At 40.8% G+C, this 13196-nt stretch overlaps 1 protein-coding gene across 2 annotated transcripts in view; it reads left to right on the top strand.

The window, feature by feature from the left end:
- Nucleotides 1-269: 269 nt before the first annotated feature.
- The window catches only part of RALBP1 (ralA binding protein 1), a 39495-nt gene continuing 26568 nt past the window's right edge, over nucleotides 270-13196 (top strand). The window contains exon 1 of one of the 2 annotated variants that reach the window (XM_068932194.1): nucleotides 270-479. The gene's annotated coding sequence lies outside the window, so the exon portion shown is untranslated. The remainder of the gene's footprint in view (nucleotides 480-13196) is intronic. The other variant, XM_068932195.1, reaches the window with a different exon arrangement.

Raw genomic sequence — 13196 nt, 5'->3', positions numbered from 1 at the left:
CCGCAAAGCGACCGGCTACCCCTTCCCCTGGGTTCCGCCGAGGGAACTACAATACCCGGCAAGCCCCGCCCGCCCGGGGGAAGCGCGGCAGGGGAGGGACATGACGGGCGTCTCCTTCCCTGCCCCGTCTCGTCTCCCCGCCCTCCTATTGCGCGTGCGCAGAGCGCCTCTTCCGGGGTGGTGTCCCCGCGCGGGCCCGGCGCCCTTCCCCCAACGCTACAGCGCACGCGCCCTACTTCTCCCCCCCCCCCCCCGCGCTGGCTCCCCCCGCCTCCGGCCTGGGCAGCTTTGCGCCTGCGCGAGCCTCTGCCCCGCGCCGCGGAGGAGGTGGCGGCGGCGGCGCATGCGCGCTGGGGAAGCTCGCGCCGCTGCTGAGCCGTCCTTGCGGGCCGGGCGGCGGAGGCGGAATGGGGCACGAGGCGGGGCCCCGCGCGTGAGGCCGAGGCGGAGCCGCCGCGCCGGCGAGCCGGACCCCGACGGTTAGTGCTCCGATGGGGGGAGGGAAGGGGGGCGGAGGCGGGAGCCTCCAGCCCGGCCGCCTTCGTTTCCCGGTGAAGGGCGAGGAGGAAGCCACTTCCGGGCTGGTGGGGGGATAACGAGTGGCGGGGAGCCTGCCCCCGCCCCCGGCAACGGCCGCCCGGGGGGGGAGGGAGGGGCAGCCTCAAGGCCTCCCCAGCCGGCAGGCGCCCCGGGTGAGGGGCGGCGGGGTCGCCGGCTCTTCCCTGCCCGCAGACGCCGCCTTCTCACCTGGCCGGTCCGGAGGGCAGCAGCGTGGGCTGCGCTGCCCGAGGAGCCGTCCCCGCCGGCGGGGGGAGGGAGGGGTGGTCGGTCCCCGGCTGGGGGCTTCCCCCTTGAGAGCTCTGGGGTAAGGCGGCTGAGCTGCTGGGCGTGCGTGCCCCAGTGGAGGAGCGGGGTAGTGCTGGGGACGGAGACCATGTGTCCCAGCCCTGTCTTGTCTCCTGTCTTACTGCTCAGGAGAGGGATCTGGTCCTTAGGCTTTCTCTGATGACATTCTTTTCGCTCGTGTCCTTAATGAGAATGAGCATTGTGCATCCCTGGGTGGATGTCAGGCTCCTCCTGTGCCGTATTTTCTTATTACCTTAATCTCATGCTCCAAAGCATGTGTCAGATTTGCTGTCGCTCAGGCTGAGATTAGAGGTGTTCTAGGTTACATCCTCGGTTTCTATGAGTTTTTTTTTTTTATTATTATTCATTTACCTTCAGCTGGAGGTTACATCTTTAAAAGTAGAAAACTCTTACTCTCATTGACATCATTATAGTTTTGCACCTAGTATGCTCAGCAAGGTCCAAGCATGCTGTGTTTGCTTGCCTCATGATGTTGTTTAGAAAATGTGTACATCATGTACCATTGCATCATACATGAGTAAAAAAGTAGCTCTTCCCTTAAGCGCTTAAGTATCTTAAGACAAACCATAATGAAAATACCAAGAAACCACAGTGATAATTTGAAAGTATCTCTTCCCGAGAATGTTTTGGTTTCAGTTTGTTTTCTGTTGTCCCTAAGGTTTATGGTCATCCTCAACGAAGAATAACAATCAGGAATAACTGGCTAGGACCTTTTTACAAGTTGCATAAAATAGATGGATTTGTGCAAGTCTTTTGTTCCAGTATAGCAAAACAGCAATATTTGCCTTCTCACATCTATTTCTCACCTGGAAAGCTCTTGAAGCACCTACTATTGTAAATGTTCAACATCGCTGTAATGCAGTGTAATTCAAGGGTGATATTAAGGCTATGTTTGGTCTGATTGTAGATAGATATGACTTTATTACCAAATTTTAAAGAGTCCATTTGATTTCATTTTTGATATAATTTGAAATGTTGCATGCAACTTCTGATGAATGATGCCATACAACAACTTATAATTCATTTTGATATAGTCCTATGCAATCAGTGTGGCACGTACTCGTGGAGGGCTCTTTTCTGCAGAGGAGTAAAAAGTGGGGAAGAAAAGCTTCCGAACAGTTATGTTTTTGAATGTTTATTACTTCGAGGTGTTTGAAATGTGCTGAAAATATGCTGTAATATTGTAGGTAATTATGTCCATAGTAGGGTGTTTATTATGGAAGAGCAGGGAACTGTAAGTTTCCTGTTCTAGGGATCTCTTCTCTATCACTCTGGGAAAATAATTTCTGTTCTTTAGTTTTGCTGTATCTGAAATGGAAATAGAAGATTGGAATAGCTGCTTCAGACTTTTAAGAATTCAACTGCAATTCTGGCATCATTCTTTCTTAATTAAATGTGGTTTTTTTCTTTGTGGGGCTGGAGGATTTTGTTTTGGGGTGTTTTTTTATTTGTTGTTTGTAAAATTTTCACTTGTAAAACCACTGGTGCAGTTGTACTTAGATGCAGTAGAAAGATTTCTTGTATCGCGTAGCTTATTTCCCTCCCTGTATGTGCATGTCCATACTGGAATATGTTGTCTTTGTATTGCAATAACTGTATTATCGCTTCAGTGCTGTATTGCTTAGTTCTGTAGGTGTAGTTAAAGCAAAAGTGATGTGCATGTGTACTGTATGTTAACACTTTAGGATTGTGATCTTAGTCGTATCTTCTAGGCACTTCCCTAGTATGATTTGTCTGTATTTTCTTACAACAAAGGCTTAGATGTTTTCTGAGTAAACAGTGCTGTTTCTGACAAGCTATTTCAGACTGATATGAACAACGCTGCCGTGTAAAAATACGGACAAATGCAAACTTATTTTCCTTCTTTAAAAGTTGATGTCATGTAACTGGTATCTAAATGTCAAAATATAGTATGACTTATTTCTTCATTTAACTGTATGGTTAGTATAACCTACTAAGCTTTACTCTGGACTAATGCGTCTAAGAATATTTTGAACCAGTGAATCACTCGCTACCCTTAAAACTAGCCGTGGTTCACCATGTGCCTACTTCAGACTTTCACCTGAAGAATCCATCAGTTGTTCTGTTCACCGGTACCTTGGACACCATAGTTCGGAAATCGTTGATCAAAAAGAGAAGATCCTGCCTTTGGGCTGGATATAGCCTGGGGGAGTCCTGCACTTAGGCTGCATCGCCCAACTGGATGGTGTTGAAAGATGATTACTGTCCAAATAGCAGTTCTCTCCCGCCTGCCGTGGCCCAAACCAGAAAGGTGAGCGTGCAGGTTGCTTTTGGAAAAAGGAAGGGTATGACTCTTTTCCCTTCCCTGCATATCCTCCCCCTGGCAGCCCATCAACCCTGTTGAGCATGGCTTCAGCAAATACACAGTTAGTTGAAGCTGTGAGGGGACTATGGAGTGAAAGAGCCCTCCAGCACGCCTTCATCTCGTACGTTGAGTAGCACCACCACCACCACCACCACGCACGCTTTTCTTTAGGCTGTAGTAGATGGGCACATACCGCAGAAGCTAGTTGAAAGGAGGGGGTGGCAGTTTACATGGAGAAGTTGCTAGAAAGGGCTATGGGGAGCAATATATATAATTGCTTAAGTGAGGGTAGGACTGGTGATCCAGTCAAAGCGTAGTTTATGGTGTTCTCACTAGGTAGTGTACTAGGCAAAATTGTTTTATGTAGGATTCATAAAGAAAGTATTGTGACAGTTTTTGAACTGGTAGGGAAAAAATTGCAGAAAAGATTATAATAATTAAAGTATAGTGGCTTCAGTGCTTTAGATATTTTGTTAGGAAGATCAAAAAAGTTAATACCTGTATAAAATATGGCTGAACAAAAACACTTGAGAAATGTAATTCACGTTCTTGGTTTCATTTATTATTACTTGTGCAATGAAAAGGGGGAAGGCATATTTTTCTTGCCTAACCTATGAATTTCAAGTAGGTATGGGAGACTGACATCTCCTAATTCAAAAATGTGAGATGGTAATGTTTAAGAGCTGTCAGTTCACCACCTACTAGTAGTGAACTACTTTGGTAAGTAAAGAAGACATGTTTAAATAGAGGACGTGGTTTGGTATTTTTTCCTTATGTTGCTTAGATAACACTGAGCAAACAAAAATACAGATAGTAAGCGTTTATATTCTTCAGCAATTCCCAGTTTGTTCCAGAAGCATCTTAACATAATACACTGAATAAAAAATAAGCAACTAATAGTCTAATAAAAGAGTGCTCACCAAATAATAGTTATGTCGATCTGAATAAGTGTAGGGAGCTATTTAACAGCTTGAATGGATGACTATGGTATACATCCCAGTTAAAAAAGAGGTTAGTAGAGACAATGTTATATTGAGTTTTAAATAATCAAATTCAGTGTTGCTGCTTTTTATGTGCAGAATTAAATCAGGTAACGGTTCTGATATAATAATGATTGAAAAAAGTGATTTAAGTCGCTGCATCCTCACTGGCCTGCCCCTAATAATTACCATTAATCGTCTGTCTTTTTGTTTTAAGTGCTGAGAAAACGAGAAAGAAATGCAGACCCTAAGCAATCAATTCCAGTAGGAGAGTTCTTAAAAAGTAGGATTAGAGTTTTTACTGTTACAGATGAATTTATGGTGTGACCCTGTAGGCAATCCTTGGCTTGCTTCTATCCAGGTCACTGCCTTTCCTGGAGGAAACAGGGGATGGTTTAATGATTCTCACCAAGTACAACCCAATGCAAAGTACAAAGCTGAGGAAGACAATGTATGTGTGTGTAGAGATGCACTATTGTATCTGCTGGGGAATGTGCTTTTGCCTAACTGTAGTTGCTGACCTCTACTTCAAAGGGGCAGCTTTGGCACTAGTAGCAGCAGATTTCTCCTTTCCACACTGCCTTCCCTATTATCTTTCTTGCTCACAAGATGTTGAGCTTTTTTAGACTGGCTATTTTAGTCTCTGGAGACATAAAAGGAAAGAAAGGGAAGAGTGATGGCTGCTTGCATGAGGTGGGAAGAGGCCAGATGGCTGTTACAGAGGAAGCATGAGGAGTAAGTCTGTGCCAAGGTTTGAAATTCTGAATCAGAATGCAAGTTTGAACCAAACTGGAAATTATTGTAAGTAGAATAAATTTAGTTTTAAGGTGACTGTTTTATAGATAAGATGTGAATAACTGTTCGCTCAAGTCAGTTCATATATGAACATAAATATAAACATATGAACATGTGTTCATAAACATAAGCAGTTCATATAAAATACAGGAAGGTTTCACTTTTGTCCTCTATAATATGAAATCTCTCGTGTTTCTGTGTATATGATCTAGGTTAAGTCAGCGTATGAAGCTTGCTACCTCTTTCACAGTTTCAGTGGGATCACTGGGCTTTTGTATAGAGAATAATTGAGCTTCTTGCTAGAAGAAAGACATCCGGTGGGAAGGAATTCATCGGACTGCACATAGTCCTGTGGTGCTACCAGGCCTTGAGCTGGATAAATGTTTTTTTTTTAAAAACACAATATATTACAGTAGTACTGTTTACTGTGGAAAAAGAGCTATCACAATGACAAAAAATTACCGCTTCCCTTTTTCACAAAAATTGAATTAAGACTTCTGGAAGAACTTCAGTTCTCTTTAAAACCATACCTAACTTTTTAGAATAGGAGTTACACATAAGAGCAAGAAACTGTAATTTTATGTCTCTTGCTGTAATCGTTCTTGTGAACTTTAACATTTAACTTATCCTTGTAATTAGACTGATTGCTTTTTTTAACAGTTCTAGCCCACCCATATGTGTTTTTAAATATGAACATCTCCACTCAAAAAACAGAAATTTGTGGTATGCTACAGTGAAAAAAATTTTTCACTGGCTGTTATTAGCATAAATTCTGTTGAATGGAAATTGAAAATTCTAAAATTAAACACTCCAGCAATGAAGCTCTCGTTTCATGGTGTTAGTAGAGTTTTTCCATCGTATTACTTTGGAAATCCATAGTTCCTGCTTATTTTTTCCTTTTTGCAATACGGTACTTTTAATTATTATTGAGTATCTTTGTTTAAGAAAGCTTGATGAAAGACAATTTAGTTGTCAGACATTTTCCTATATTTGTAATAATCCAACTCCAATATATTTTAATATTGTGAACCAGCTGATATACAGGCATAATGCCAGTCTTTACAAAATCTGAAATATCTTGTTTTAACTGGACATGAGAAAAAGGTATTCTTTTGTTTGCTCCCTTACTCTTCTAAAAAATTTTTGGTAGTGGTTGCTTGAGAAGTGATACTATAATTTTAAGATAGGCTAAAGAGCTCTTCATGAATATTATTATTTTCTTTTTAATTTATTGAATAGACCAAAAATATAAGATCTTACAGAAGAAACATCCAATGGAATAGATTTACCCAGAAACTCTTTGGATTATTTCAGCCTAGTGATTTCAACTTTTCTTGTTCTTTAGATGTTTTAATCTTTACAATTTGTTTAGGTGTTGTACTACTGTAAGCTAACATCAGATAGGATGATCTTTCACAGAAGAAGGGTGATGCTTCTGAAATTTTAATCCTGAAAATTTGAGTTTGTAGTTCTCCAAAATTCATATAACCCAAACCCTGCAATCAAGTGGTTTTCATCTGTCTTATTTTGAAAATGATTTAGAAGTTGTTGGGGGAAATGAAGTGCAACTTTCAAAATGAAAGAGGAAGTGTTGAATATACAGAGTTCTTATTTTGTTGTCGGTGTGGTTCAGTAAATTAATGCAACTCTCACACTGAGATGTGGATTCAGATCAAAGTTCCTTGACAAAGTGAATTGGGACAGCTAATTTTTTGGAAGTAACTATATCGCAAATGTCTTAGACTATGCCAAGATTTGTATTCTCTACCAAAAAAAAAAAAAAACACCCTGAGAAGTTTTAATGTCGTTACCTGTAATATTCCTTTTGCATGTTGACAGTTTTGTGAGGACCTGATGTTAATTTTTCTATTGTGGTTTGACTTTATCTTAGGTTGCGAGTTCTTTATGAATGCTTTTTCAGTCTGACTTTGAACGCATCTAAAACATACGGAAGCATATGTCATAGAAGTTTGCAGTTAGTGTGTATCATTACAACAGTCAGATTATCTTGCCAGCAGGCTGGCCAACCTGGCAAAGAGGGCTTTAAACTAGGAATGACAGGAGAGGGAGAGAACGATCAACAGTCAAATAAGGAAGTAATGGATGGTGTTGGCCGGGGGGCCAAACTCTCCTCAGTGGTGCCCAGCGACAGGACGAGAAGCAATGGGCAGAGGCTGAAACACTGGACACTTCACCTGAACACGAGAAAACACTGTTTTGCTGTGAGGATGTTTGAACGTTGGAAGAGGCTGCCCAGAGAGGCTGTGGAGTCTCCATCCTTGGAGCTATTCAGAACCTGCCTGGACAGGGTCCTGGGCAACCTGCTCTAGCTGAGCCTGCTTGAGCAGGGGCTGTTGGACCAAATGGTCTTCAGAGGTGCCTTCCATCCCCAACTGTTTTGCATCTCTGCTTTTGTTACAGAGGCGTGTTTTTAACATTTAATTACACTGATACCTGGGTTATTCCTGGAATCATTCATGTGTCTAGAACAAAACTATTTTGTTCTAGATATTCTAGGGCTTCTGTTAAATTAATTGCACTAATTTTGTTAAAAACAGCTTGACTCTCCTTGTGTAGACAAGGCTGCAAAACAGATTTGGGAATGGTAGTCAAAACTTGCTGGGTCCTGTGATGTCCAGTACTGAGCTTTTTGGCCACAGGCAGATCATACACAGTTTTAATGTCTATCTGTGTTATTATTTCATTTGTTTTTATTATTTTAGTAATTAAATTGATAAAAGTAATTGTTGTGCATTTCATAGCATATGGATGGGTTTTTTTCTAATGATGTTTTGCTTTGAAGCCATAAGATTACCAAAAATTGCTGCATTGGGCTACATGATGACTTAAAGCTTGATTTGGGAAATGTACGTGAACTTAATCTGAAATTCTTAAGATATTTATACATTTTTTGTAGAAAGCTGATGTTTCACATAAATTTCCTTGTAAGGCTGTGTTGCGATGTAAATTGGCATAAGGTTAAATATTGTGAACTTCTGGTTGTTTGTAGGGTACTGCTGCTATATCAGTTCATCACTTGTTAAATGATACCCAAATCCTTCCAAAGTAAGCATCATACACTTTTTGTCCATCTTTAGTTTTATTTCTTTTGTTAGGAAATGAAATAGCAACCAAAAGTACCTCAGCTTAATGCTTTCTCTCCAAACTTTGTTTCCAAGTTCTTCCTCGCAACCTTTCTACTAGGAAGTCCCAGCCTCCTTTTTCTGTCTGTGAAGGTTAAGTGAATTCTACACGGTAACTTAAGATGTAGAATTCTTTTACTTATATTATCTTTAATGTGAGGAAAAACAAACAACCTCAAATCAGACATACAAGCTGTATAAAACTCTACTTATCTTTTGCTGACGCAGAACATTCTTGATAAGTAATGGAAATAGAATTGAAGGGGGAAATCAGTAGGGTCAGTACATAATGTAACTGAGTAATCCTCTTGTGCTTCCCCTGAAAAAGCCTCTGTTGACCACAGAGGGTGGATTCCGTACTTTCTAGCCGTTCACTATAGAGGAAAACTGTGCAGACCAGCTGCTACCCTGAAGCTGGGTGGTGCAACACCTTGCCTTGTGTATTTGTGAATGTTTTCAGTGTTCGCATTCAAGAAGCTTGCAACATCTCTGCCCTGGAGGTGGTAGTGTTCATCATAATTAATAATCTACTGAGCTTATATATATTTAAATGAACTTTCCCTCTGGGTATAGAGCGAATCTGGGGCAGAGGTGGAAAACAGAATTTATGATTCCCAATTCTGGGGAAAAAAAACCTAAAATTTACAAAAAGGCTAAGTTCTTCGTGTAGTCTTGATGAAGATTTGCCATTGATGTTAATGGAAATATGCCTGAGCAGAGGAGATCATACAGTCTTATTATTGTATGCAGCTCATAGACCATAGTCAAAAGAGTTTTACTTTTGTGTAGCATGATTTTGACAGACATCTGTATCTCTGCCAGCAGATTCCATTGGTACAGACATAGCTTGGACCAATAAAAAAAATTATTTTGTTAACGTGGCTCAAACCAGACCTCCAAATGAAATGAGCTTTACCAGAAAAAAATTCTTTTTGTGACTAAAACTGCATCTACAAGAAGATTTTGCTAAAAGTGCTGTGCTGGAAGTTCAGAAAAGTCATGCTCTTATCCATTTTAGTTAAGTTGGGAGAACATTTGCGTGGAGACCCAAACTACAATGGATTTTACTCAGTACACACTTGATAAAAGCTCCTATATAGTATCAAGTTACCATTAGTGGTTATTGACCTAGAAAAAAAACTCAAGAGTTTCACTTTCTGCCTTCACCAGGCATTTTATCTGCAGCATCTCCATTTTTGGCTGTGGCACAATTATTAAAAAAATAATTAAGAAAATATTAGAGGAGCTGTTGTACAGTAACCAGTCTTCCTAGATCACAGTCTTTCTTTACTATTCCGTTGTTACTGTGGAATGGGTTTCATTTCAGCCACCATAGTTTTGTTTTAATTTAACAAAATATTCCCTGAAAGTTGGATGTGATTTGCCTGTGCTGCAATGGATCACACAGGGTTTTAAACTTGAAAAAGTCATATATTGAAAATGATCATCTGTGTCATATGTAACACTATGAAGAGATCCAAGCAAAGCTGTTTTTAGTTTCGCCATATGTTACAGAATTATCTGTTCAAATCGCAGCTTGTGATTCATACAGCTCTTCATCTGCATTCAATGCATAGTGGCAAAAATTGAATGTAAAGCTCAAGAAGCTTAACTTTTCACAATTTTAACTGTAAAGGCTTGTGTAGCATTATTTGTATTTTCAGAAAATGCTAACTTCTTTGGATCATAATGCCTTAGAATCAGATTTTCTTTGACTTTGGTAAAATAAACTAAATTGCTAATATTGATCTCCCAGCTAAAGGGTTATGAAGTGACTTTCATGAAATGGACTTAATGCTGTGTGAAAATTCTCTAAATAAAATAAGGATCAAAGTTCAGCCACTTCAGTGAAGAAGTATGCCACTCCTGGTTGTTTTTTTGATATCCAGTATGCAAGACAATATCTCAATAAAGCATTAAAAAGAGACACTGTCTGAATTCAGCGTACCAGTACTTCCGGCGGGGTATTCCACTCTTTGTCGTTTCCTCCACATAATCAGCAGATTTACTTAGTTGACATAGTATTGGTAGGCTTCACCTGTACTAAGTTGAATGTGTTATTGTGTAGTAGCAAATGGCTTTTAAAGGACAAATCAACAGATGAAAATTAAGGGTTGTTTGCAGGGGGACATACCCATTCTGGTCTCATTGTGATTAGCATAGATCAGAAAAACGTTGATAATGCAGTGGCACTGGGCTTCTGCTTGTACAGGTAAACTTGAGTGTCTGCTCAAGGTATCCATACAACTTGAGCTCTTTCTGCTGGCAGGAGCCTCAGCATGTCCCGCTGCATCTTTACTGCTGCTCTTGCTTGTGCCAAGCAAAATAATGCTATCACGGGTACGCCAGTGTGTTATTACATTACTTATTTCTGGTGTGCAGACATGTCCCAACTTTGTTACCAGGGTTAAAGCCAAAACATGGATTGTGTAGTGTCTTTAATATTTGCTGTTTACACTTTGGAATATCTTAGTATGTCTTTGGAACAGTTTACCATGTGTTAGCTAATTCACTCTTTAAAAAAAAAAAAAAGAAGAAAAGAAAAAGAAAAAGGCCTTAAATCCTAGGCTATACATAGCCTTAGATTTTTTGAATTGGGTGACAGAACTGAATGTGCAGAGTTCTAGCCTCCTTGGAAAACTAGCTTCTGTTCTTTTGTTTTGTGACCTATCATGTTCAATCTGGAGAAGTTTTTGAAAAAATATCAGAAATGCACAACACTAGTAAAATATTTGATGGCAAATCCGTTGTCTTATATTCTGCATACGAACGCACTGCGGTGATTATAACTTGCTTTTTGAATAGAGCTTCTAGTAAGTTCAGCTTAACCAGTCATGTTTTTGGAGGAGGGGTGATTTTTTTGTTTTTAACTGACTCCACTAAATGGACTGGTATTTTCAAGTTGGCTGAGCTTTAATTTGAGGGACTGAGGTGTGAACGTATGATAATTACATCTAATGTCATTATTAATGTATCATCATCTACTGTAATTATTGAAATCTCTATGATAAGGGGAATTTGTCAATAAATAGGCTCTGCTCAGCAACTGATAAGAGTATAAAAAATAGATTAATTTATGTGATCATCAGCAGATATATGACTTGCTGCAGTCCTTTGGTGACCAGGGATTAGAGATCCTTTCTGAAATGTGATGGTGTAAATTTTGTATATAGTTCCAGGGGGGAAAAAAAAGTACGCTTATAGCAATTAATAAAAAGTAAACTGCACACAGCATTATGTTACATTTTCCTCCCTTCCTCTATTAAGTGGCTTGAGTAAAAATTGCTCTTCTGCTGCGCAAGTGTTAGTACTGGCACAAGGGTAACGGTGGGAATTTGGGGAGGTGAAAGGAGGAGAGAGACAGGATTGCCATACAAGGATTGTTTCCAAAGCCAATCTAAGCAAGGAGGAATACTATAAAAGTTATACATTGTGGTGTTTTTCAGAACTATAGAAGCATTTGATAAATTTGCAGCACACTTCATGTTATTAGTTTTGCTCTCGACCCTTTAGCCTTTATCAAAAGTTAACCTTATTTTCATTTGGCCTGAAAGTTGCCAGGTTTAGTTTCTTAGGCTGATATTTAAAAACAGAAACAAAAAACATTAACCAAATACTTCTGACTGTTTCTGAGAATAAAGATAACAGGAAAAAAGTTTCTTTTCTGTAATACGAATATTTAAAGCAGGCAAACATTTTTAATGCTGTCCACATTTTAGAGTGGAAATCTAAATTTTGCAGCGATGACCTCCCAGGTTTCCTTGCTTCTGTGTGGACCATAATTTTCAGAAGCCTTAATTAGGAGTAAGTGTGGGAGTAATAGGAGGTGGCAAGGTAAAAAAAGGACTTGGGAAACAAGGACCAGCCCTAGAGTGAGATTAGATAAGGCACTGAGTATGGAGAAGAAGAAGGGTAAAACTGGAGTTGTGTAGGTCTAGATGCTGGATATCTGAATGGTCAGCAGCAGGTTGTGAGAGAGAAGAGGTACAGTTCTGATTAGGGCTACCAAGATGATTAGAGGGCTGGAGCACCTCTCCTAGGAAGAAAGACTGCAAGAGCTGGGCCTGTTCAGCCTGGAGAAGAGAAGACTGAGAGGCGATCTCATCAACGTGTACAAGTATCTGAAGGGGGAGTGTCAAGAGGATGAGGCCAGCCTCTTCTCCGTGGTGCCCAGCAACAGGACAAGAGGCCACGGGCAGAAACTGAACCACAGGAAGTTCCATCTGAACCTGAGAAAGAACTTCTTTCCTGTGAGGGTGACTGAGCATTGGAACAGGTTGCCCAGAGGGGTAGTGGAGCCTCCTTCCCTGGAGATATTCAAAAGCCGTCTGGATGTGATCCTGGGCAATATGCTCTAGGTGACCCTGCTTGAGGAGGGCGGTTGGACGAGATGATCTCCAGAGGTCCCTTCCAACCTAAACGATTCTGTGATTCTGTGATATACTGAACTGCATGAAGCCACGTGGGAGAAGGGAATAAAAGGCTGGTGGAGAAGGACTGAACCTGGGAAGCAGTTGGACTAGACCTGTGGCATGGAAAACTAGTTAGTTGGGCCCATCTGAGTTAGAATAGTGGAGGCATTGCTATCCAGGTTACTTTGTGGTAGCAAGAACATCAGAGCTAGGGGCAGTTTGCGCAGAGGGGTAGAATGAGAAAATGCTGAGCGGTAGACCAGCACTTGCCCAAGAAGTGTGAAGAATAAGAAGTGATCCTCTGAGTGGGGAGTCACAATTGTGGTGCAGGTAGCTTGCTAGTCAGGATAATCCTGCAAAAGTGTGGCCTGGTAACAGTAGCCGCCCGTGTCATGATGCTGTGTCCATACCTTCTGCTTGTAACTTCACTAGAGTCATGCAGTGTAAAGCCATTACATGACAGTCTTTCCAGGTGTTAGTTTTTTAGATGTTTACAAGAATGCCTTTTATATATGTGTTTGTGATCAAAATATAACGTACCATTTTAAAACTGCTTCCGTAACAGTTGGTTTAACTGGGGAAGACGGGGCTTTAACACGTGGAAGGGACTTGCTGAAATATCCTTGAAGGATGAGAATGAGCATGGGAGCCAGGCGTGACGTAGTTTGTCTGT

This window comes from Struthio camelus, chromosome 2 (genome assembly GCF_040807025.1).
Source record: "Struthio camelus isolate bStrCam1 chromosome 2, bStrCam1.hap1, whole genome shotgun sequence".
Taxonomy (NCBI): domain Eukaryota; kingdom Metazoa; phylum Chordata; class Aves; order Struthioniformes; family Struthionidae; genus Struthio; species Struthio camelus.
Note: the sequence above shows the minus strand (reverse complement) of the source record. Positions and strands in the feature narration are given on the sequence as shown.